General features: G+C 41.8%; 1 protein-coding gene across 1 annotated transcript in view; it reads left to right on the top strand.

The window, feature by feature from the left end:
* LOC124722320 (innexin shaking-B) overlaps nt 1-23,978 on the top strand; it is a 407,608-nt gene extending 383,630 nt beyond the window's left edge. The window contains exon 4 of the mRNA XM_047247498.1: nt 22,964-23,978. The gene's annotated coding sequence lies outside the window, so the exon portion shown is untranslated. The remainder of the gene's footprint in view (nt 1-22,963) is intronic.
* Nucleotides 23,979-24,664: the final 686 nt, after the last annotated feature.

The raw sequence follows: 24,664 nt of genomic DNA, 5'->3' as shown, positions 1-24,664 counted from the left end.
CTCGATGCTCTGTCCCTACCACCCGTCCTAGACATCTGAGTGTCCCAGTCTATATCTGGTAAATTGAAATCTCCACCTAAGACTATAACATGCTGAGAAAATTTATGTGAAATGTATTCCAAATTTTCTCTCAGTTGTTCCGCCACTAATGCTGCTGAGTCGGGAGGTCGGTAAAAGGAGCCAACTATTAACCTAGCTCGGTTGTTGAGTGTAACCTCCACCCATAATAATTCACAGGAACTATCCACTTCTACTTCACTACAGGATAAACTACTACTAACAGCGACAAACACGCCACCACCGGTTGCATGCAATCTATCCTTTCTAAACACCGTCTGTGCCTTTGTAAAAATTTCGGCAGAATTTATCTCTGGCTTCAGCCAGCTTTTTGTACCTATAGCGATTTCAGCTTCGGTGCTTTCTATCAGCGCTTGAAGTTCCGGTACTTTACCAATGGACCTTCGGCTCCGAAAGCCCATATTTATGATGTTTCGTTGAATGGTTCGCACGCTGAGACTTGTAGATGGCCCAGTTAGTTATGTTTAAGTAGTTCTAAGTTCTAGGGGACTAATGACCTCAGAAGTAAGTCCCATAGTGCTCAGAGCCATTTGAACCATAGCTTATGACCGCATGTTCATCAGCAGAGGAAATAAAAATAATTTCCCAGCTACAAAAATAATTGCGTTTAATTTTATCAGGACTTGCCTCTCCACTACGTTTTCCGCCTTACCAAAGGTACTGCTGGTGACAGCTTGAGAAATACGAAAAAACATCCAATGGTAATTGCTATCATACTAATTTCTTTTAAAGAATACATTCTCAAAGGGAGATGTTACAATATATAGCCTCGGAATATCCTGTTCTTAAAACCCAGAATTTCGCGCCGAATCCTTGGATATAAACGTCTTAGTACATACTGATGAAAAGAGATTCTAATGCTAGTTTCACATAAAACTGAATCATCATGAGAGATATTTCACTGCTACAAGGGATGGACAGCAACATGGGAACTCCAAAAACACAACACACTCCCATACCTAATACGATGTCGGAGACCCGTTGCCATTGAAAACAGTTTTCGTCGTCTCGAAGTGGATAAATAAATGACCTGTATGGTTTTCAAGGAATCTTGTACCATTCTTGCTGCAAAATAATGGCAAGTTCAGGTAAAGATGACGGAGGTGGATACCGATCACGCTCCCTTCTCTTCATAATAGACCACAAACGTTCAATGATATTGAGATCTGGTGACTGTGGTGAGCAAGGAAGATGCGAAAATTCATCCTCGTGCGTACAAAACCAGTTCTGGAAGACGTGAGTTGTCTGAACAGGGGCCCTGTCGTCCTGTAACACAGCATCACCATTGGGGAACATACACTGTACCACGGGATGGGCCTGACCAGCCAAAATGTTCACACTATCCGTAGCAGTAATACGACCTTGCAGAGTAGCCACGGGGCTTATGGAATATCACGATACAGCTGCCGAAGTCATCACCGAAACACCGCCACATTTCGTTCTTGGGACGTAAACTCATCCAGAAGTTGAGAACACTGTGAAACAAGGCTCATCCGACCACGCTATTATCTTCCACTGCTACATAGTCCAGGTTCTATGGCTTCGGCACACATTTTTATGTTTCCGACATTTGCACCACTGATGAATTGTTTTGGTATTATAGCTCGCCGTGCAATTCCTTGCTTATGGAGCTCACTTCGTGTCGTTCTCGTGCTGACAGGGTTCGGGAGTGCGACATTCATTTCTGCAATGACTTTTTCAGATGTCGTCCTCCTATTTTTCGTCACAGTACTCGTCATTGACCGTCTGTCACGATCATGCAGCACACACTTTCATCCCCGTTGTGACTTAGCGGAAGTTGTTTTTCCGCTTTCCCTATACGTGATACAAACACTTCCGCTACCTTGGGTAAGGAAGGGCCCACCATGCGTGTACCAACAATTTACCCACGCTCGAATTCACTTAGCTTCGACGTAATGCACTCACAACTACACAGACCCTTGTTCTACTACTAACCATGATTGTGTTAGAAACAACGATCTTTTGCTCGTCGACCACTCAGCCTAGGGAGATTAGCTACGTAGTCACCTGATTTCAGAGCTGAAGCCAGGAGAAAGTGAGATATACCTGTCGACACGTTAATTCGTGCAGTGGAGAATGTCTTTATAGACTTGACAAAAAAGGGTCGGATTAAAAGTTTATAAATTCGAAACATTTATTTCCAAATATAATCTCCATTGAGCTCAATAGACTTTACTACGAGACAAAAATGAAACACTCAGAACATAAAGCTGGATGTCAGTGAAACGTCGTACACACACCCACCATCACGTAGGTATGTAAATGATTTAGAGCTGCAGTTCTCTGTAACAAGTAGAGTGCATTAGGGTCGTTCGTGTTTAGTGTTGTTACCAGGCCTGATGGGGTATATAGGAAGTGTGAACAGTGTCAGATGCTGAGTGATCACTGTAAAACACACGGAGATGCACGTACCCGTGTGTGGCAGTGCTATCAGCGAGTGGCAAAATTCTGAAAAGGGCCTCATTGTGTGACATCGTTGGGCCGACTGGATGAATCGCAAGACCTCCAGATTTGTGTGGCATTCGAATGTGAAAGTGAATAGATGTAGGACCGTACGGGAACGTGAGGGCAGGCATACTCATTTTCAACGTTCCGGACGACAAGTCTGACCACCACAAGAGAAGATCGCTGTTGCATTCTAGCAATGTTTGGGAGACACAAAGCGGTGTTACTCCTGGTGTCATCGTGTGGGGAACCAACGGATATGAATCCAGGTCACGGCTGGTGATGATTGACTGAACTTAGACGGCACGATGGTACATCAGACATCCTCTGACATGTGTTACCTCTTATGCGATAGTACCGTCATTTTTCAACATTAAAACGCTCGTCCACACACAGCGCATACATCTGTGAATTCTCTGCGTGACGTTAAGGTGCTACCTGGCCAGAAGGAGCGCTACATCTGTCCCCCATAGAACACGCGTGAGATCAGTTCTAACGTCAGTTCAGTTCCACTGCTAATACCCATGATATGAAGGACAAGGTACAACATTTTGGGGCCAGCTTGCCTCAATAAAGGATACAATAGCCTGATGGCAACCTCTCAACCGAATCAGTGAGAGCATTAAGGCCAGAAAGGGTGCAACGCCATTCGGATAAGTGGGCTTTTACTGCCAAATTCTTTATAAATTTGACTCGAGTATGTAATAACTGAAATAAATAACAGCACCTGCAGTCTCAAACTGTGAAGTTCTATTCGTTTCCTGCTTCCTTTCTGGGTGACTCAATTTCTGTCTGACATCGTTTTCTGGTTCATACCGCGAAATCAGCGACCTTGGAGGTTATAAGTGGATTGCTAGAGCCGTAAGCCCCTCCATCCCTGAGGATCCGCTATCAAAGAAAGTCACACAGTGCAGCTTAAACTGATTTGCATCTGCTGAAGCAGAGGACGCAAAGCGTCTTTCGTTGCTGTGTTGTCGTCTTCTCGACTCTGCGCACATTGAGGAATGAACGAGGGAACGAGGGATGGATCTAGCTGCAACCTGGAGACCTCTTTCGAATTCCACATGAGTCAGGAACTTTCACGTGGTCTAGTCACATTAATGTGACCAGTGCCTATGCTCGACGTCAATGAGCAATAACCACTCACAGACGGCACGTTGCAGCGCTAGGAGTGGAGGCTACAGACTGAAGAGCCAAAGAAAATGGTACACCTGCCTAATATCGTGTAGGGCATCACATCATTACAGAGCATCCACCAGCTTGAACAGTCCCCTACTGACATGCAGGATCCATGGATTCATGATGTTGTCTCCATACCCGTACACGGCCATCCGCTCCATACAATTTGAAACGAGACTCGTCGGACCAGGCAACAAGTTTCTAGTCATCAACAGTCCACTGTGGGTGTTGACGGGTCCAGGCGAGGCGTAAAGCTTCGTGTCGTGCAGTCATCAATGGTACACGAATGGGCCTTCGGCTCTGAAAGCCCATATTTATGATGTTTCGTTGAATGGTTCGCACGCTGAGACTTGTAGATGGCCCAGCATAGAAATCTGCAGGAACCTGCGGGAGGGTCGCACTTCTGTCACGTTGAACGATTCTCTTCAAACGTCTCTGGTCCCGTTCTTGCAGGATCTTCTTACGGCCGCAGAGATGTCGGAGATTTGATGTTTTACCGGATTCCTGGTACTCACGGTACACTCGTGAACTGGTCGCACGGGAAAATCCCCACATCATCGCTACCTCAGAGAGGCTGTGTCCCATTGCTCGTGGGCCGACTATAACACCACGTTCAAACTCACTTAAGTTTTGATAACGTGCCATTGCAGCAGCAGTAACCGATGTAACAACTGCGCCTGACACTTGTTGTCTTATATAGGCATTGCCGACCGCAGCCCCGTATTCTGTTTGTTTACATATCTCTTTATTTGAATACGCATGCCTAGACCAGTTTCTTTCGCGCTTTAGTGTATAATACGTGTCGAAAGGCCACGGAGAACGGTTCAGTCGTTGTCGCAATGCTGTAACGGAGCGATTTATGTAAGCTACTCGCGTGCTACCGTGGTTCAACTGTATTGTGTGTGGCAAAGTGACACTATCCAAAACTGACAGCCGGTCGCTGTGGCCGAGCGGTTCTAGACGCTTCAGTCCGGAACAGCGCTGCTGCTTCGGTCGCAGGTTCGAATCCTGCCTAGGGCATGGATTTGTGTGATGCCCTTAGGTTAGTTAGGTTTAAGTAGTTCTAAGTCTAGGGGACTGATGATTTCAGATGTTAAGTCCCATAGTGCTCAGAGCCATTTGAACCAAAATTGGCGCTGAGGCAGCTGTGGTGTACCACACGTCATGAATCACAGGAGTGAACGACGGTTGCGGAGATGTGTACGGGCGAGCAGACGTGCAACTGTTGGGCAACTAACCGGACAGGTGAACCAAGGGGCTACCAGCAGTGTCTCCGGAACGACCGTTCAGCGAACGGTGCTGCGTAAGGCCTTCTGCAGCAGACGCCAGGTTCATGCACCCGTGCTGATTGCTGTTCATTGGCAAATAAGGCTGGTATTTACACGCCAGTAGCGCAACTGGACGTCCACTGAGTGGAGACAGACGGCCTTTTCAGATGAATCACGTTGTATGCTCCATCATACAGATGGCCATTGGTGTGTAAGGCCCTGCAACAGTCGTCGTAAGGGTTAAGGTCAGAGGAGAGAGCGTTATGATACGGGGAATGTTTTCGTGACATTCTTTGGGTTATATCTTCATACTGCAAGTGACAGTGGATAAACACAAGTATGCATCTATCCTAGGGGACCATATCCACCCCTCAACGCAGTTTGTTTTTTCCTCAGCACGATGGCATCTACCAGCACGATAATGCAATATGTCACAAAGCTCGCAGTGTACGTTGTAAGTAGGCTGTTTAGGTTCTTATATTGGTAACGCCACCGCCACGTAGCGCTCTGTAGAAAAATCACTGATTGTGCTGGGTGCAGTCTGTGGCTGGGTGGCATTGTTGGAATTTGCTATTGTAGTGTTGGGCAGTTGGCCGTTAACAGCGCGTAGCGTTGCACAGTTGGAGGTGAGCCGCCAGCAGTGTTGGATGTGGGGAGAGAGATGGCGGAGTTTTGAGAGCTGATGATCTGGACTTGTGTCCATCAGAGACAGTAAATTTGTGAGACTGCTTGTCATGAACTGATATATATATATATATATATATATATATAATGACTTTTGAACACTATTAAGGTAAATACATTGTTTGTTCTTTATCAAAATCTTTCATTTAGCTAACTACGCCTATCAGTAGTTAGTCCCTTCAGTAGTTAGAATCGTTTATTTATCTGGCAGTAGTGGCGCTCGCTGTATTGCAGTAGTTCGAGTAACGAAGATTTTGGTGAGGTAAGTGATTTGTGAAAGGTATAGGTTAATGTTAGTCAGGGCCATTCTTTTGTAGGGATTATTGAAAGTCAGATTGCGTTGCGCTAAAAATATTGTGTGTCAGTTTAGTGTTGATCAGAATAGATAAAGAGCGAAATGTCTGAGTACGTTCAGTTCTGCTCAGCTGTTTGAAAATCAAATAAAGTAAGAGGTTTATCTGCATAGTAATTCATTGAGTTTTCTAAGGGGACGTTTCAACGTGTGTGGGTCGAAGGGCACCAAGATGAGTTTACCGTACTTTCCTGGCCACAAACTCTTCTGATTTAAACCCAATAGAGAATCTGTGGGACCACCTTGATCGGGCTTTTGTCATCATGGATCTTAAAGCGAGAAACGTAGCGCAGCTGTCCACGGAACTGCCTCCACATCCCAGCCGGTACCTTCCAGAACCTCACTGCCTCTCTTAGTGCACGTCTAGAAGCGTTCCACGCTGCAAAAGGTGCTGGTTATTCAGGCTTTTGACGCGTGGTCGCATTAATGTGACTGGACCACGTAGTTTCGAAACGTAAGCTAATATTGACCCAAAGATTCTGTCTTTATCCATGTACAAGATAAAGTATTTTTAAATTAGATGATTATTGTAAATGACCTAGTGGATGTCATCGGAATGTCCTTGAAGCTTTTCAAGGAGGATATTGATCTCTATAGGGATGCTGGAACGGCAGAAGACTGTAGCGAAGTCCAGGAAGACCTACGAAGAATCGATTGCTGATGCAGGGACTATCGGTTGACCCTGGAAAAATATTACGTTTTGCACCTAAACAGGCGAAGAGATCCTCGCCGTTCGATTACACTGTTAGTGATAAAGCACTGGAAATAGTAACAATGTAAAATGCCTAGGGATACTCGTCCGGAGTGCCCGTAATTGGAATTACCAAATAAAACTAATTGTGAGAAAAGCAGATGTGTACCTGAGATTCGTTGGTAAAATCGTAAGGAAATTTATTTCATCCGCGAAAGAATTACTTACAAAACACCGGATTGATCGATTCCTTTGTATCGCACATCAGTCTGGGACTTTTATCAGGTTGGATTAATGGAAAAGATAGGGAAGATTCAATGAAGAGCACCAAGATTCGTCACGTTACCGTTTAGAAAACGCGAGGACGTTACAGCTGTGCTTAAGAAACACGACTGGTGGACGCTACACGTGTGGCGTCTTGCGTCACGGATTGGAGTTACAATTCCGAGAGCGTATGCTCCAAGAGCATTCGGACATGTTACTTCCTCCCACAGAGGTCTCGCTGAATCACCAGGACGGGAAAGTCAGAAATTAGAGCTGAGCGTATACAGAGGCGCATGGAACAGGGAGGTGGGGAAACGATACTGGTTCAAGAATTAGCCTGTACTACTTCCCGTAAGATATCTTGTGGAGTAAATACGTAGAATAGAAAGTAAAATTGCATTATTTTTCCGATTCGTGTTTTCCTAGGAGGCACCCTGTGCCAATACGAGTTATTTTCTTCTGTTTCATAGTTTTTTTGTTTCGGAACAGCTCTCCAATATGGATTAAATTATATTATTATCAAGTAATTTGAGTAGTTAAGACAAAAGGCATCGAGTACTGAAACTGAGGTGACCGCGAGCGGAGTGTATTGTGTGGTTGCGGCTGCCCCTGCGTGCGTGCAGTCGGCGTCCTGCGCAGCAGCGCCCAGAGAAACCGGGAAGTTCCCCAGTCTGCGTTGGCCTTTATTTCTGGCTCTCTGTTAGATTCAGAATGTTTCCCGAAGCATCAGCAGAAGCTTAACAGGATTTTCTCTATTTCTGTCTGTGCACCCTACGAGAATCTGCAGTAGCTTATTTTTAGCGTTAATTTCGAGGAACATCTTTGGGATAGTCAGTAGAGTTTAGTTCCTTAAATCGTGGATTTACTCTAGCTGACCGTCACTGCAGAAACTCGGGCAAAACGAAGAAAAGTTTCGAATTAGGACTGTTCACCTTCACGGTAGCGCTGAGGTGGAGCCTCAAACAATAGCTGCAACAGTTACAGTGGAAATTATGTTTGGGCTTAATTATTATGGATGATAAAATCTGGAATGTGTTATCCTAGAAAACATAGGTACTTACCAAACCATGACCTGAATCTTAAATCTACATGTACAATTTCCACACTGGTGTAAACTTTAATTCTTGTGTTGTAAACTTAAATTCTTCTTCCTGCAGATCACTGCACGCATATAGATTGCCAGAATTATGTGTCCTAGCATCACTTAAATTTCATTTTATAATGGCGTCTCGGTAAAGAGACACAAAAGGCGAGAGAGGACTGTGGTACAAATTCTCGACGTAATATCCAGATCTATATTTCCGAAAATCACTCATTTCAAACGACGACCAGGTTCCTTCTGCGAATAAGCAGCAGATTTCCTCCATTGATGTTCTTCAACTCAATTCTACTACTTATCTAATGACGCTCGTTGTCGATGGAACGTTACGCTTTTATGTGGCTTCCTTCATTAAAGATGCAGAAAGGGGTCTCAATCCAATCCCACATGAACTGATAGGCCGCAGGTAACCTAACACAGAACATTTATTTAGTAGAGATGAAACCTTCAGCTGTATTTATTTGCAATCGATTCTAGTGTTACATTACACCATCCACAGGGCTCTCTGTGACACCAGATGATTATGAGGAGACCATTTAATCATTACTACAGATGTTATAGAGGTATGAAAAAAATCGATGTCCGCTATGATGAATTATCTGAAAGTCTCATCTTCTACATAAGAATATAGTAACAGCTGTCCCCCCATGATCTCTCGGAATATGGATGTAAGAAGATTGTTGCAGAACCCTGTTTTGTTTTCTCAGTCTCCTGAATGATTTTCGGTTTAATTAGTTCTAAGTTCTAGGGGACTGATGACCACAGATGTTAAGTCCCATAGTGCTCAGAGCTATTTGAATCATTTTTGAGACCGCCAAGACTTCCTCTTCACTGCCAACCTCTTCATCTCAGAGTAGCACTTACACTCAACAACCTCAATTATATTTCGGCGGTATTCCAATCTCGGTCTTCCCCCACAGTTTTAACCATCTACAGCTCCTCATAGCGCCTTGGACTTGATTCCCTAATGTCTTAACACATGACCAATCACCCTGTCCCGTCTTCTTGTCAATGATTTCCATTAATTTCTTTCCCCGACGATTCTACGGAGACCTCCTCATTCCTTATCAGTGCACCTAATTTTCAACATCCTAGTATAACACCAAGTCCCAGACACTTCGATTTTCTTCTTTTCCTGTTTTCCTACAATCCATGATAAGCTTTTAAATAATACTATGCTCTGGAGATACGCACTCAGAAATTTCTACCTCAAATTGAGGCCTGTGATTAATGTTGGCAGACTTGTTTTAGCGAGGAATGTCCTCTTTATCTGTGCTGATCATCTTCTGAAATCCTCTTTGCGTTGTCCAACATGCATAATTTCACTTCTAAGGCAGGAAGTTCCTTCACTTCGACGAGTTGATGCTCCGCAATTTCGATCTCAAATTTATCGCTTATGTTGTTTCTGCTAGTCTTAATTACGGCCATCTTTCTATAGCTTACTCTAAATCCGTATTATGTGCTCATAAGACAGTTCATGCCATGCAGTAAGTCCAATAATTCTTCTCCTCATTTACTGAGGATAGCTATGTCATCGGTGAAGTTAAGCATTGATATTCTTTTACCCTAAATTTGAATCCCACTCTTGAATATGTTTTTAATTCTGTCATTACTTCTTCTATGTGCTTGTTGAATATTAGGGGAGAAAGGCTGCACCACGATCTAAGAACTAAACTACACTAAACTCCGGCCGAACAGGCCCATAGGAATCACTGGATGTGGATAAGAAAGGGCATGTGGTCAGTACACCGTCCTCGCAGCCGTATGTCAGTTTACGAGGCCGATCATGGCCTAAGGCCCTTTTTAATCGGAGCACATTTTTGTTGGTCTTCCATTCTTACTGTTCCTTCTTGGATTTTGTACATATTGTATACTACTTGTCTTTTCCTTTACCTTATACCAACTTTTCTGACCGTTACAAACATCTTGCACCATTTTACACTGTCGAACCATTTTTATAGGTCGAAAAATTCTAAGAAGTGTTTTGACTTTTCTAAACCCTTGCTTCCATTATCAAGTGTAATCCTAGAACTGCCTTTCTGGTACCTTTATCTTTCTAAAGCCAAACTGATCGCCAGCTAACGGATCCTCAATTTTCTTTTGGATTTTTCTGTATATTGTTCTTACCAGCAATTTGTATGCACGAGCAGTTAAGCTGATTGTGCAATTGTGCTTGCATTTATGTGTCCTTGCTATCCCCGGGACTGTATGGATGTTATTTTTCTGAAAGTTCGATATCATGTCTACAGTTTTACATTCTACACGCCAAGTTGAATAATAGTTGGGTTTTCACTTCTCCCAATATCTTGAGAAATTGCGAACCAGCGTTATGTATGCCTTCTGACTTCTATGATAGCAAGTCTCCCTAAGCTCACTCAAACTCTAGATCCACTATGTTTTCTTAATCGACTCACATTTCTTCTTCTACTACGTCGGTAGAAAGTTTCTCCCTCTCGCTGAATCCTTAAGTATTTCCATCTGCTCCCTCCTCTGCGTATAACAGTGAGTTTAATTTTGAAAGACATATTTTATTTTAATTTCATCAAAGAGTCACGTATTTTGTTGTATTTCTTCGGTTACCAATGTTTTTCATCACAGTGGCCTTCCTTATGCCCATTTTCGTCCGTGCAACTTCTGCGATTGCCCGTTTTAAAGATGGCCTTTCCTCTAAATCTGAACTGCCTACAGTGTTATTCATTTCGCAGGATCTACAGTATCAGAGAACTTCAGAACTTCATTATCTCATTTCATTCCACTTTGATTCTTCTTGACGATTCTCTTGGACTTCAACCTACTCATCATTACTACATTGTGATCTGAATCTATATTGCTTCGTCAGTATGTCTTCCACTAAATTATTTCAGAACCTCTGTGCTACCATGATGTAATCGAGGTGGTATCTTCCCCTGTCTCCAGTCTTTTTTCAGGTATACGTCCTCCTCTTGTGATTCTTGAACGGTGTAATTGCTACTACTAACTGAAATTTCTTGCACAACTCAAGGAATCTTTCTCCTCTCTCATCTCATCTCTCATTCGTACTAGCAAACCCGTATTCGTCTGTAGCTCTGTCTTTATTCCTTCCGCTATTGCAGTGTTCCCAACCTCCATGATTATTAGATTTGTGTGTTTCCTTACTTATTGAGGCACCCCGTTTAATACACTAATATTCTCACTCTGTCTCTTCATATTCTGCTTGTGGCGTCAGCATGTATACCTGTAGTACTGTTGTTAACGTTGTCGACTGTTATGAGAATAATCCTATCATTGAACAATTCATTGTAGTTCACTCTCTGCTGTACCTTCGTATTCATAAATGAATCACACTCCCGCTGTACCATTTTCTGCTACTGTTGATATCACGTTATATTCATCTGACGAGAAATTCTTACTATCTTTCTCTGATGCCCAACTAGATCGGATATTAGCCTTTAATTTTCCCTCTGCAGATTTTCTAGGTTCCATACCACATTCAGAAATTTGGCGCATCGACTCGTAAAATGTTACTGTTAAGTTGATTATTCATTATTTTTCTTACCAGTCAAAAATCTATCAACAGAGTCGTTATGTCGGACGCGAGAATGCTATATACGACTTAATCTTTCTGTTCGTTGAACTTACATGAGCGCTTGTTCAAAACAGGACTGTCAGCATGATATTATATCATAGATCAGTCAGTCGTGCACGAGGGTGCACTAAAACGCAATGCCTTCAAAAATTTTATGTGAAAAGTCATAAAGGTTTTGAAATAAAACGTACGTTATTAACATTCTACACCTTTATTCTTTATGTCTACATGTTTGCAGCCCTCTGCCGCAAGAGGGCTCCTAATTGTAGCGTGTACCATGACGGTGTGTAACGGAACTATGACGGTGAGTGGGAAACAGCGTGCAGTAATCGAGTATCGAATTCGAAGAGTTCATTCACACATGAAGTAACCTCCAGTTCAGCATGACAACGCCAGGCCACACACGAGCGCTGCCATATCTACAATAATCCGACGCCTAGAGTTTGCTGTCATCGATCATCTTCCGAACCGTCCTGAATTGCCCCAATCTGATTTTTATTTGTTTCCAAAACTTAAAAAACATCCTCGAGGACTTCACTTTGACAGGTATGAAGCGGTGCAAGCAGAGGCGAGGTTGTGGCTCCGTCAACAAAGTCAAACAGTCTGTAGCGACCGTATGAACAAATTGAACTCTCTTGTTGGGAGAAAAACTGAACACTCTCGTTGGGAGGAACGTGTTCGTCGCGAGGATGGTCACGTTGAGAAATAAATATTTATAAATGAAGAATAAAGATGTAGGATGTTCATATAATTTGTTTTCCTTAAAAAGCTTTAAGAGTTTTCACATAAAAATCTCGGGGGCATTACTTTTCAGCATGCCCTCGTACATTCCGAGATTAATACTTTGGAACAAATGGCAAACTTACAAATTCGATATAGCACTCGGGGTTTATGATTTTCCACCATTAGTTTGTTGTGACAAGGACGTAAATGACCAACGAATGACTAGCACGTTGAAGGCATCCTCAGTTCCTATTGAATGATAGTAGATTCACCTATCCAGTAAATTTGCAAGTATGTGATCACGTAAATTAAGCTACTCATTGAGTTAGCACTAGCACATTCTTTTGCTTGCAACTGAATTCTCATGTATTAAGGGGAAAAAATATATTGGATGACTGTGGTTATTGTATCAGGACGAAAAATACTCATCCATAGGAACATACAATGAAAGAGTGTTAAATATCAGCTACGCTTAAAACGAGAGATGGGTTTGACCGTCACAGACCTTTACTACGCACAACCTTGGTTTTGGTTCTACTCATGAACTGGCTACTTTCAGCGGAGACTTAAAGTTTAACGTGCAATCAAAACACGAAGTCACTTGGTATTTCTTTCTTACACGTACCCACAACCCACCCAGTAACTGAATAAAATAACAGAGCCCGTCGTGGCCGAAACTCCTAACATAGGTCTGATAGAAACTATTTTTCAGTCTCCATGTTCCAAAACGAGATCTAAAGTCCTGTAACACCATAGCCTTACCGATCTTTCTGGACCCTTAGGTGCAAAACTGTTCCAAATAAAGTTAAATTTAACATCAAAATAAAGTTTTGGTTTGCTGTTGTCTTTTTAAAAGTCTATGAAAGTCTCTCTTTTTCCTGATAACATATATCTCCCTTTTCTGTTACTTCTGAGCAATCAACACACAAAATTTCTACTCTATATCTTTGATACTATTTTCGTTATATGCACTTAAAAATCAAAAAAGCACCCTCAAGAAAGCGTTGTTAAACACTTAAACGAACTAGTCATAAGATTTCGATCATACTTGATCGTGATGTTCCTTAACTTCCCTGATTCAGTGTGTTGCCTGTGGCACATGATAGTTATCCTTCCTTCTATACTTACTTCAAGAGCTTCAGCAACCCCATAACTTTGAAATGTGACACATTTATAGAACGAAAATATATTACAGCGTCTAGGTCGCGTTACAGAAAATGGAGGTGAACATTTTTATCTGTAGAACTTTCTTTTTCTTCAATCGTAACTATCTGACATCCACTGCAATCTGAACTATTATTAGTGGATGTTATACGATTGCAACTAACTACTTCACATTTCTTTACCCACTGTACCATAATTACTCTTAGTTTATTATTGATACAGGCAGATGAAAGTTGTAACGTATTTATATCCACATTTCCACGTGTACCAAAGCACTATTGTTAACTAATATGTCTTCTGCGTCACAAAATTCTGACAGATCAATGAATAAAGTTGTACCAAGAAAAGTAGCTACCATTACTGAACAGTTTGAGTAGCATTAGATGCGAAATCAGTACCAAAGTCAATGTTTTTGAGACACTTCATAAATACCACTTGTAATGTGCTTCAGCATATCCACTGCAAGTAACGGCTTTCAGAAATAAGTGCCACCAGTCGCCTTTGTTGATGGTTCAGTTTTTGTTTTCCAATGGACAACTTCAAGACGTCTAGCGCTCCATTATCAATCAATATCTTCACTGCGCGGTAACAGTGGTGACGTCACTGATGACAGTGCCACTGAATCAGAAATACGAAACACAGCCCTCCGAAACTCCTTCACCAAAGAAGAAGTAGTAAACATTCCACAGTTCGAAGCTATAACAACTGCCAACATGAGTAACTTAGAAGCAGATATCCGCGGTGTAGCAAAGCAGCTTCAATAACTTAATCAAGGAAAGGCAGTCAGGTTACTTTCAGAATATGTTGATATAATAACTCTAAACATAGCAATCATATTCAACCGCTCGCTCGTCGAATAAAAAACTGGAAAGCACATAAAGACTGGAAAGTTGCACCGAGCGAGGTGAAGCAGTGGTTAGCAAACTGGACTCGCAATTGGGGGCACGACGATTTAGATACGCGTCCGGCCATCCAGATTTAGGTTTTCCGTGATTTCCGTAAATCACTCCAAGAAAATTCCGGGTTGGTTCCTTTGAAAGGGCACGGCCGATTTCCTCCACCATCCTTGACATAATCCGAGATTGTGATTAGTTCTAATGACGTTAACGGGATGTTAAAACCAATAATCTTTCCTATCCTTTGGAAAGTTGCACAAGTCACATCGATAACCAAGAAAGAAAATAAGCGTCATCCGCTAAATTACAAACCCATTTCACTAACGTTGATTTACGGAAGGGTTTTGGAACATTATGAATTACCTCGAAGAAAACGATTTATTGACAGCACGGATTCAGAAAATATCGTTATTGTGAAACACAAGTAGCTCTTTATTTTCACGAATTAATGAATACTATCGACATATTTTTAGATTTCTAGAGAGCTTTTGATACCGTTCATCACAAGTGACTTCTAATCAAATTGCGTGCCTATGGAGTATCGCTTCAATTGTGCGACTGGATTCGTGGGTTCCTGTCAGAAAGGTCACATTCGTAGTAATTGACGGAAAGTCATCGAGTAAAACAGAAGTAATATCTGGCGTTCCCAAATGAAATATTATAGGCCATCTGTTGTTCCCGATCTACATAAATGACATGGCAGACGGTCTGAGCAGCCCTGTTAGATTGTTTGCAGATGATACTACCATTTATCGTCTTGTAAAGTTATTAGATGTTCAAAACAAATTGCAAAATAATTTAGACAAGATATCTATATGCTACGAAAAGAGGTAATTGACTCTAAACAACGAAAAGTGTGAAGTCAGTCACACGAGCACTAAAGGGAATCCGCCAAATTCTCGTTACATGATAAATTACACCAATCCAAAGGATGTAAATTCAATTAGATACTTAGGGATTATATTGACGAATAATGTAAAATGTAACGATCACGTAGATAATGTTGTGGGGAAAGGAAACCGAAGACTGCGATTTATTGGCATAATACTTACAAAATGCAACAGGTCTACTAAAGAGACTGCTTGCACCACGCTTGTTCGCCCTCATCTGGAGTATTGCTTTGCGGTGTGGGATCCTCGTCAGATGGGACTGACGGGGGACATCGAAAAAGTTCAAAGAATGGCAACTCGTTTTGTATTATACAGGAGTAGGGAACAAAATGCCACGGACATTATATGTGAATTGGGGTGGCAATCATTAAAACAAAGGCGTTTTCCGTCGCGGTACGATTCTCTCGTGAAATTTCAATCACCAACTTCCCCTCCGATTGTGGAAATGTTCTGTTGGCGCCCGCCTACATAGGAAGAAATGATCATCATGATAAAATAAGAGAAAATAAGTCTCGCACAGAAAGATTTAGGTACTCCTTTTTCCCCCGCATGGTGCTCGAGAGCGGAGCTTTAGAGAAATAGCTTGAAAGTGGTGCCAGGCACTTAATTGTGAATTGTAGTGTAATCATGTAGATGTAGATGTTACATAGCTTTAAGTAATTTTTTGTAGCCGTGTGGTGGACAATGCATGATTGGCCCCATACAGAAAAACGAAACAATTAATCCCAGAACGTGGCGAGGTATCAGGAGTAATTTACATCTTAAGGTCATCTTGGAGGCATTACTTCCAGTTATCAGTATTCATGTATTTAATCCTGGTACACAACTCACTGTGTAAAATATAGTTTATGTTTTCCTATTATTCTTATACATTCATTCTAGCTTCCCCTTCTTTACTGGCGAATCATCTTGGTTTTTATACAGATGCTTCTCTTTTCTCCAATAGCTTCTTTAATTTCATTTAGGCTGCATCTATCCTTCCTCTAATTATTCATGCTCCTACACCTTTGCATTTCTCATCATAGCTGCTTTACCATTTTGCACTTCCTGCCAGTTTCATTTTTAAACGTCTGCAGTTTCATTTCCCTGCTTCATTTGTTGTATTTTTATATTCTCTCTTTTCATCAGTTAGATTCAATATCTTGTTTGCTATCCAAGGATGTCTACTGGATTTTATCTTTTTGCCTGTTTTATCTTCTGCTGTCTTCAGTGTGTTCCTTACTACTGTTTCACTTAATCGTTGCCTAATGCTCCCTCTGAAACTCTCTCAACATCTGCTTCTTTCAACTTATACAGCTCTCATCTCTTTAACATCCTACCTTTTTGCAATTTTTTTCGGTTTTGATCTGCAGCTCACAACCAAAATATTATGGTCAGAGTCCACATCTTTCCCCTAAAATCTAGTTTCGAAATCTCTGTCTTACTGTTACTTAATATATTTGAAACCTTCATGCGTCTCCAGTTCGATTCCATATATACACTTTTCATTCATGATTTTAAACCACATATTAGGAGTAATAGACAGTTGTTTTCTTCGCCGCAAATGCAAATGGAATTGGGCATAGCCTCCTATCTTGGTGCAATGTGTCCACCACCATGCACAGTACTGTGGTTCTCGGAATTTATATGTAGGTTTAGTCGCAGTGCACTCTGTGCACACTCCACTGGATGAAATGATCCATCCTGTGAGCAATCGAGAGAGTGCAGCTACAGATCGTGGCTCAGTTCGACAGTAATGACTTCTGTCACCTGGGATCTGCGACTAGTCTTAGTCTCTTACTGGACTTACGTTAGGGGGAACTATGGTTCAAATCCGTGTTCAGCCATCCTGATCCAGGTTTTCATTATTTCCTTAAATTGCTAAAGGCAAATACTGGCATTGTTACTTTGAAAAGGACACGGTAGAGTTCCTTCCCCATCCTTTCGTAATAATAGTTGGTGCTATATCAGTACTAATCTCGCTATCGAAAGGAAGCTAAACTGCAATTTTCCTTCCTTCCATTGTTTTTTTTATGGAGGTAGGCAAAAGTGATGTAGACATGTACCGTCATTGTTGGTATCGTAGGAGATTTGTGACTTAAAACACTGTTCCCAGAATAGATCCGCGTTGTTTGTTCTCCAGCAGAGTGGAGGATTTAGACGAACTTGACTGCCCGTGTCTAGCAGTATACAGTAGTGTTGAGACGTGTAGGTTGGTACTGGACAGACCAGATACGGTCAGTTCAGTTCTCGTAATGACTCTCGCCTTGCATTCATTTGGAAGGAAAGTAGCTTTAGGGAAAGACTGCAATTTGAAGTGGTTCTCTCCTGGTGTAGGGAGTTACCAAGCAGCATGTGTGCGGGGAGCTTCAAGTCTTCGTTGTTGGCCCAATATCGATAGGTGGAGGGGTGATGCACTGTACCATATCTGTGGAGTTCAGTACGTACAGTCCACATTGTGCTTCTCCGGTCGATGAATTTCCAGTAAGAAAATATAAAATATACACCACTTGCACTGGCTAGCGGGCGTCTTCAGGTCTGTACCCTATAGACTACAGAAGATGTCCACGATCCATTGTGGATACATGCACTATCTTACCAAAAGTATCGAAACACCGGTATAATGCGGAATAGACCTCTGTATGTCACGAGAGATAGAGTCGCTAGTATAAAAGGAGGCGGGGAGTATTGTGTTGTTAGTACAGAACCAGTATCATGAGAATGGATCGGTCTGGAGAGCTAAGGACCTCGAACGTGGACTAGTCATTGGACGTCATCTGAGGAACAAATCCATCATAGACATTTGAACCCTTGTTAAGCTGCCCAGGTCGATTGTAAGTGATGTCAGAGTGAAGTGGAACCGCGAAGGAATAACCACAGCTGAACCAAGATCAGGCACACCTCAAGTACTGCCGGACAGAGACCGTAGAGCATTACGAAGAGTGGTTGTAAATAATCGCATGAAATCAGCAGAAGGAATCAGTCGTGAGCTCCGAAGTGCTGCCAGCATTCCAGCTAACACAATGACTGTGCGCAGGAAGGTAAAAAGAATGCGGTTCAGTGGTAAAATAGCTCCTTATAAGTCAGATATTTCTGTAGTCAAAGCTAAGAGACGCCTGAGGTGGTGTCAAGAGCGATGGCACTCCACAGTGGATGGCTGGTTTGGAGTGATGAATCACGCTATACCTTGTGGCAATGCGATGGAAAGCGCTGGATTTGGCGAATACCTGAAGAATGTGTAGAGTCAACAGTGAAGTACGGAGGAAGTGGTGATGCTGCAGCGTGCGGATGTTTTTGAGTGAGTATGGTGTGGTCCCCTTATTGCCTTTAAGAAAATGCTAAAATGCGGAAGGATATGAAAACATTTTACAGCTTTGCATGCTGCGCACAGCAGAGCAACAGTTCGGAGACGATGATTGTATTAGTGTGACACTGCACAATGTCATAAAGCAACGTATGTGAAGCACTGGTTTGTGTACAATAACATTTCTGAAATGGGCTCAATTGTCCAGAGTTCTTACCTCAACGTAATGGAAACCTTGGTACGTTTCGCTCCAGACCACAGCATCTAACCTTCTCTGTTTTCAGCTCTTGGGGAAAATGGCTGCCATTCCCGCAAAGACATTGACACAACTCATGGAAAGTTTCCACAGCAGAATTCAAGCCGTCATAATGGCGTAAGGGGCAACGGCCTTGCCATAGTGGATACACCAGTTCCCGTGAGATCATCGAAGTTAAGCGCTGTCGGGCGTGGTCGGCACTTGGATGGGTGGCCATCCAGGCCGCCATGCGCTGTTGCTATTTTTCGGGGTGCCAATTGAGGAGCTACTCGACCGAATAGTAGCGGCTTCGGTCAAGCATACCATGATAACGGCCGGGAGAGCGGTGTGCTGACCCCACGCCCCTCCTATCCGCATCCTCCACTGAGGATGACTCGGCGGTCGGATGGTCCCGGTAGGCCACTCGTGGCCTGAAGACGGAGTGCATAAAGGCGTAAGGTGGACACATCTCATATTAATGTCCTGTAACAGGTGTCCGTATACTTTTAATCAGATAGTGTATTTCACACATCGGCTTACAACAAGCGGACTTCCAGATCCCAGCCACTTGTTTGTTAGAAATGGAATCGAATACCATAGAGAGCATTTTACATCAGTGCCAAGTATGTGTGACAACTTGGAAATTCCATTTCGCCAACTCGTTGTTTTACATTATTTTTTTAATTTTGTCACTTTAGAAAATATTTAACTACAGTTTCGTAAGTTCCCTATTTGTTATCTTAATACTTTTAAGAAATGTCTTGTGGTTAAATCTTACCTTTTTCTATAACCGTTATTGTAACTAGTTCGGGAACTATGCTCCCATTTCTTGATTGTGCTTATCTTTTGGACACAAGTGTAAATTGGCCGTGACATTGTCATGTTCAAGTATCCACACTATTTTTCACACCCTGTAAAGCTAAATCTGTTGCACAATTGAATTCCCTTCTTTCTTAGATTACTTTTTTCACTCTAAAGATAGCAACTGTTCTATACCGAATTTCTGAGAACTTGTTCCTCGGAAATTATTTACTCTTCGATAGTTTTTTTTCGCATAGTTTATCTTGTATAACAAGAACGTCTTTTCCTCTGCAATTACTATTTGAAAACTGAAACGACTTTCTGCCGCTATACTGAAACACGGGCACATAAGGCGGGATTTGCAAATGATTCGCATTTCAGCGCAACCGCACAGATCAGATGGGAGTAACGCCACCTACAATTTGTATCTAAGAATTTCTGATCTAGAAATCATATTCTAATGCTAATTGTTTGTGATAAGATCTAGTTATGCCTCATGTAAAATGGACAAATGTCAATAAACAGTTGTCGGCAGTCGAGAGCGGCAGCATGGTGGATTATAGAGATGGCAGTTTATGATACTGCGATATTGCTGCTCTCATTGGTCGGTATTCCACAATTGGTGTGTGGCGGAAAATGCTTAGTGTACCACTGCTATTTCCTCTTTTTCCAGTTCCACTAGCGAATATTTAGTGGTAAGAGCGGTTGCTGGTAAGTTCCCGTGTGTTCTCGATTCTCTTTAATTTCTACCTACGAGGTCTTCTCGTGAGATAATCGTTGGAGGAAGCAATTTATTGGTTGCCTTATGTGAAGAGAAACTGAAATAATTCTGAAATTTAACACATGTTTCTGTTGTAACCTCATCAAAATGTTTGAAACGGATCGAAAAATTTGACGCAAGCAAGACTAAAAAGCATGAAATAATTATTTAATAAAAACTTCTTAATATAACATGTTTGAAAACAGACAAGTATAGAATAACTTCGCCTGGTCCCATACAGATTCCTAAACCCACAGAGACTGTCCTGAAAATTTGTGTTTGTGAATTTTTAATAGCTGTAAAAACTCTTGCTAATTTAAAACGAAAATCACGGGGCGCATGCAATAGACAAAATAGTAAGGCATCAACAATTATGTATTGCATACGCTCCATGTTTTTCGTAATAAATTCATAAGCACATATTTTCACGACTATCTGCATGGGGTTAGTAATCTGTATGAGGCTAGGAGAAATGTGTTATATTAAAAAGTTTTTATTCAAATAATTACTTACCTAAATTTACGATGTAAACTAGTGAAATATAGTGGAAATATAAAATTCATTAAGATATGTCTGTAACATAACATTATCCCAAAATACACCTGAAGATGGGGCTGAGTCCCTAAACCCAGCCAATAAGTAACTGTACAATTGTAGCTGATGTTTTAATGATTAACATTACATGTAACAGTAGTGGATGTCCCACTAGCGAACATTTATCTTATCCATTGGTAATAACCGGTCATGGGGCTGCCTGACACTACTTCCCAGCTACTACGATTGATGAACTCTGGTGTAAATTTTACGTAACACCGAAAGGTTACCCGTATCTGTGATAAGTCAAGTTCAGCAACTTTGTGTACTCAGTTTCGCACTCTGTATACCGCGTATCATATACAAATTTACTCTTGTATTCATCTTCCTATTCTATATACACACAATAAGAAAAATTCCCATTAATTTTGGTGATGCAATTTTAATTAGTAGCAATATACAGGGTGAGTCAGGAAGAATGATACGTGCTGTGACGGGCAATATTATTGGTGATTCTGAAGGAGAAACGTATTTTGCACATATGTCCTGTTCCGAATGGTTTTCGAGATAGAACTCTTTTAATGTACATTGTCACTCACAGGGTGACAATTATTGAACGATATGAAATAAAATTGTCATAACTTCTGAACGGTTTGCGTTAGGCCGTTCAAACTGCACGGTTGGCCGCGGGGCATGATGGGAATTAGTATGCGCATGCATGGTTTGGTTTGGCAACGAAGCGCACTTTCATTTGGATGCGTTCGTCAATAAGCAAAATTGGCGCAGAGTGTGTGTGTGTGTGGGGGGGGGGGGGGGAGACTGAGAACCTGCATTCGGCGATCAATAAGTCTCCTCACTCTCAACGAACGGGTGACTGTGCGGTGTGCAACGTCCAGACACGACGGAATAATCGGTGCAATATTCCTGGATGGCACGGTGACTGCCGAACGGTAGGTGAAGGTTCTGGAAGATAATTTCAGCCCCGTTATCCAAAGTGACCCTGATTTCGACAAGATGTGGTTCATGCAAGACAGAGCTCGACTCCATCGAAGCAGGAGAGTGTTTAATGTCCTGGAGGAGCACTCTGAGGATCGTATTTTGGCTCTGGGGTATCCAGAGGCCACTGGTATGGGCCTCGATTGGCCACCGTATTCTCCGGATCTGAACACATACGACTCCTTTTTGTGGGGCTATATTAAAGACAAGGTGTACGACAATAACCCCAAAACTCCTGATGAGGTGACAACAGCCATTAAGGAGGTCTTCGACAGCATCGATGTTCCGACACCTCAGCAGGTCATGCAGAATTTCGCTATTCGTATCTGCCACATCATCGCCAATGACGGCAGGCATGTTATAACATAAATCTGAATATCTGTACTGCCCTTCACATGTTGAATAAAGTGTTTGTAGTTTGTAACTAATTTATCATATAGTTCAGTAATTGTCACCCTGTATTTTCTGTATCAAGCAATACATTGAATACAACGTAACACAGTAATGTAGAGGAATACGAGACGAACGATTTGATACAGAACACTTGTGGTTTATGAAGTCGGGAAACTGGCCTGCAAAACCTACCTAAGCTACAGTGCATGCGCATCGTGCGAGATTTTCAATATACTCTTATTCCCTTCGCAGAAACTATTAACCCCAGAGAAAAAAATGAATACTACCATTTTTGTAGGAAATTTTATTTAATTTAATTTAATTTTGTACTGCGACACTTTTTCTCGAGAGGCCGCCGTTTTCGACTTATTCTAGAAAACTTGCAAAACTGACATTAACTGTGTTCTGTCTCGGAAACCACTCGGAATAGGACTTACGTCCATATGAAGCATTTTGCTCAGAATCACTATACTGTCACCCCGCAAAGCCTGTACCTTTCCTCGTGATACATGCTATGTGTTACTTAGCACAATGTGATTCGTATACACCTCGATTTCCAATGTGATTAAGGTTAACGAAACCTCCTAATCTCTTTAGGAATTGTTCGTTTGTATGGCAGTAACGTTCGTATATGTTTTACAGGCGCAGCCAACGGACTGGCGCTCTGCATCTCCAGCCAAGCGGGAGCCTGCGCCACGGATGCGGTGAAACGTGGAGAGAGTTCTGCGTGGAAGATCTTGACGTCACCTGCGAGACCAGAAGCGGAACCTTTCAACATTCTGTGCAGCCCCGTAAAGCACATAGTGAATATGTTGTTCAATATGTCGTTGATATTTCGAGAAAATCCTGTGGACTATAGGAATCTTGAACTCAGTGCTCGTACGTACATTGTCCTTTACAGACGAAAAATCTATTGTTTCGTTGTCTTCGAACACTCAACACAATAAACTCGTAATATTTTAGTGAAAGACAAAGTGAGAGTTTGCTAGTGGAGCATATCGATAAGTTTTTATTTGTCATAAACATTGTGCAGCTACAGTATCTGAAATGAAATCTCTTAGATAATAGTTTTGTAATACGCACGTTTATTGAAAAATAACATTATTTTATTATCTGAATTATGTTCGTTAAGATGTGCTGGTAAACCTAAGTCAAACACAAACAAATATTGTTCAACTGATAGCCTAAAGCAAGTTCCAACGTCACACCGTTGTCGCTGTCGTAGCGTTCGGAGACTAATGAGCGATCCTGAGCTGAAGGTATACAGTTTCACACAGTTGTCTTTCTGTATCAAAAAAGGAAAAGAATCAGGCAGATGATGAACCTATTTAGTGTAAATTGCTCCTAATTTTCCCATCTAAACCACTCAAATTGCCTGCTTATTATTATTATTAGAAGAATGAGAATGAACGACATTTGCTATCGACATTTTGGCATCCCCTCTAAGGTCCTAAAGTAGACGCACATTCATCCTCAAATAAAACTTGCCTCTATACAGTACCGAAGTACTAGAAAGCTGAGTAACTGAAGTCATGCTCTAGAAATTACAGCGAAATGCTAGTCGATGTATTTATGGCTCCTCATATAAATGCAAGGCCATCTTTGGAAACAGTTAACAATAATAATGTGATGTCACAATTATAAACAAACATTACCGTAACAGTTTACAGTAAGGGCTTTATGATGTCCTGCACTTGTTTGGAAAATAGCATAATTTGCATTTCATTTTTAATAAGAACTTTATGATGGGCAGATATCAGAGACAACCCAGGTAAAATGAGACACCCAGTTTCAGGTAAGGCAACATGACTTTTCTTCCTCCTTGTGTATAAAACCATATGCCAAATTTTCTGCCATTTTCGTAACTCTAACTGTGATTCCGGCTACTAATGATATTTCACCCATTGGTTCAAAACTGTCTGAAATCCTTCGCTAGGGGAAATGTCCTAATTGACGTTAGATTATCCTGCACTCACCCACCGCCAGTTGTGATTTAAATTGTTGGTAATTGCTAATAAACAAAATAAAACAGAAAGATGAAAACTGTTCTTTGTCTAGAAAACTGAAATAATCGCTGACTTGAGCTTTGGGGAAGTTTGGGCTTGAAATGGACTGGCAGACAAGCATGCGATGCTGGTGGCGGCTTTAACATTTGCAGAGTAGTAGAGGCGTCATCTGGATGGAAACGACGCGCGACCATTGGACATTCTGTCGTGGTGGCGGTCCGATATTTACACCACCGTGGACACAATCTTCCAGATAACGATGACTTAATCAGTCTATTCCCAAAGTATTTCTATCATAATACTAAATGGCCTGGTTTTCATACACAGCCCATTAACG

This window comes from Schistocerca piceifrons, chromosome X, assembly GCF_021461385.2.
Source record: "Schistocerca piceifrons isolate TAMUIC-IGC-003096 chromosome X, iqSchPice1.1, whole genome shotgun sequence".
NCBI classification, from domain to species: domain Eukaryota; kingdom Metazoa; phylum Arthropoda; class Insecta; order Orthoptera; family Acrididae; genus Schistocerca; species Schistocerca piceifrons.
This window is presented reverse-complemented; position numbering and strand designations above follow the sequence as displayed.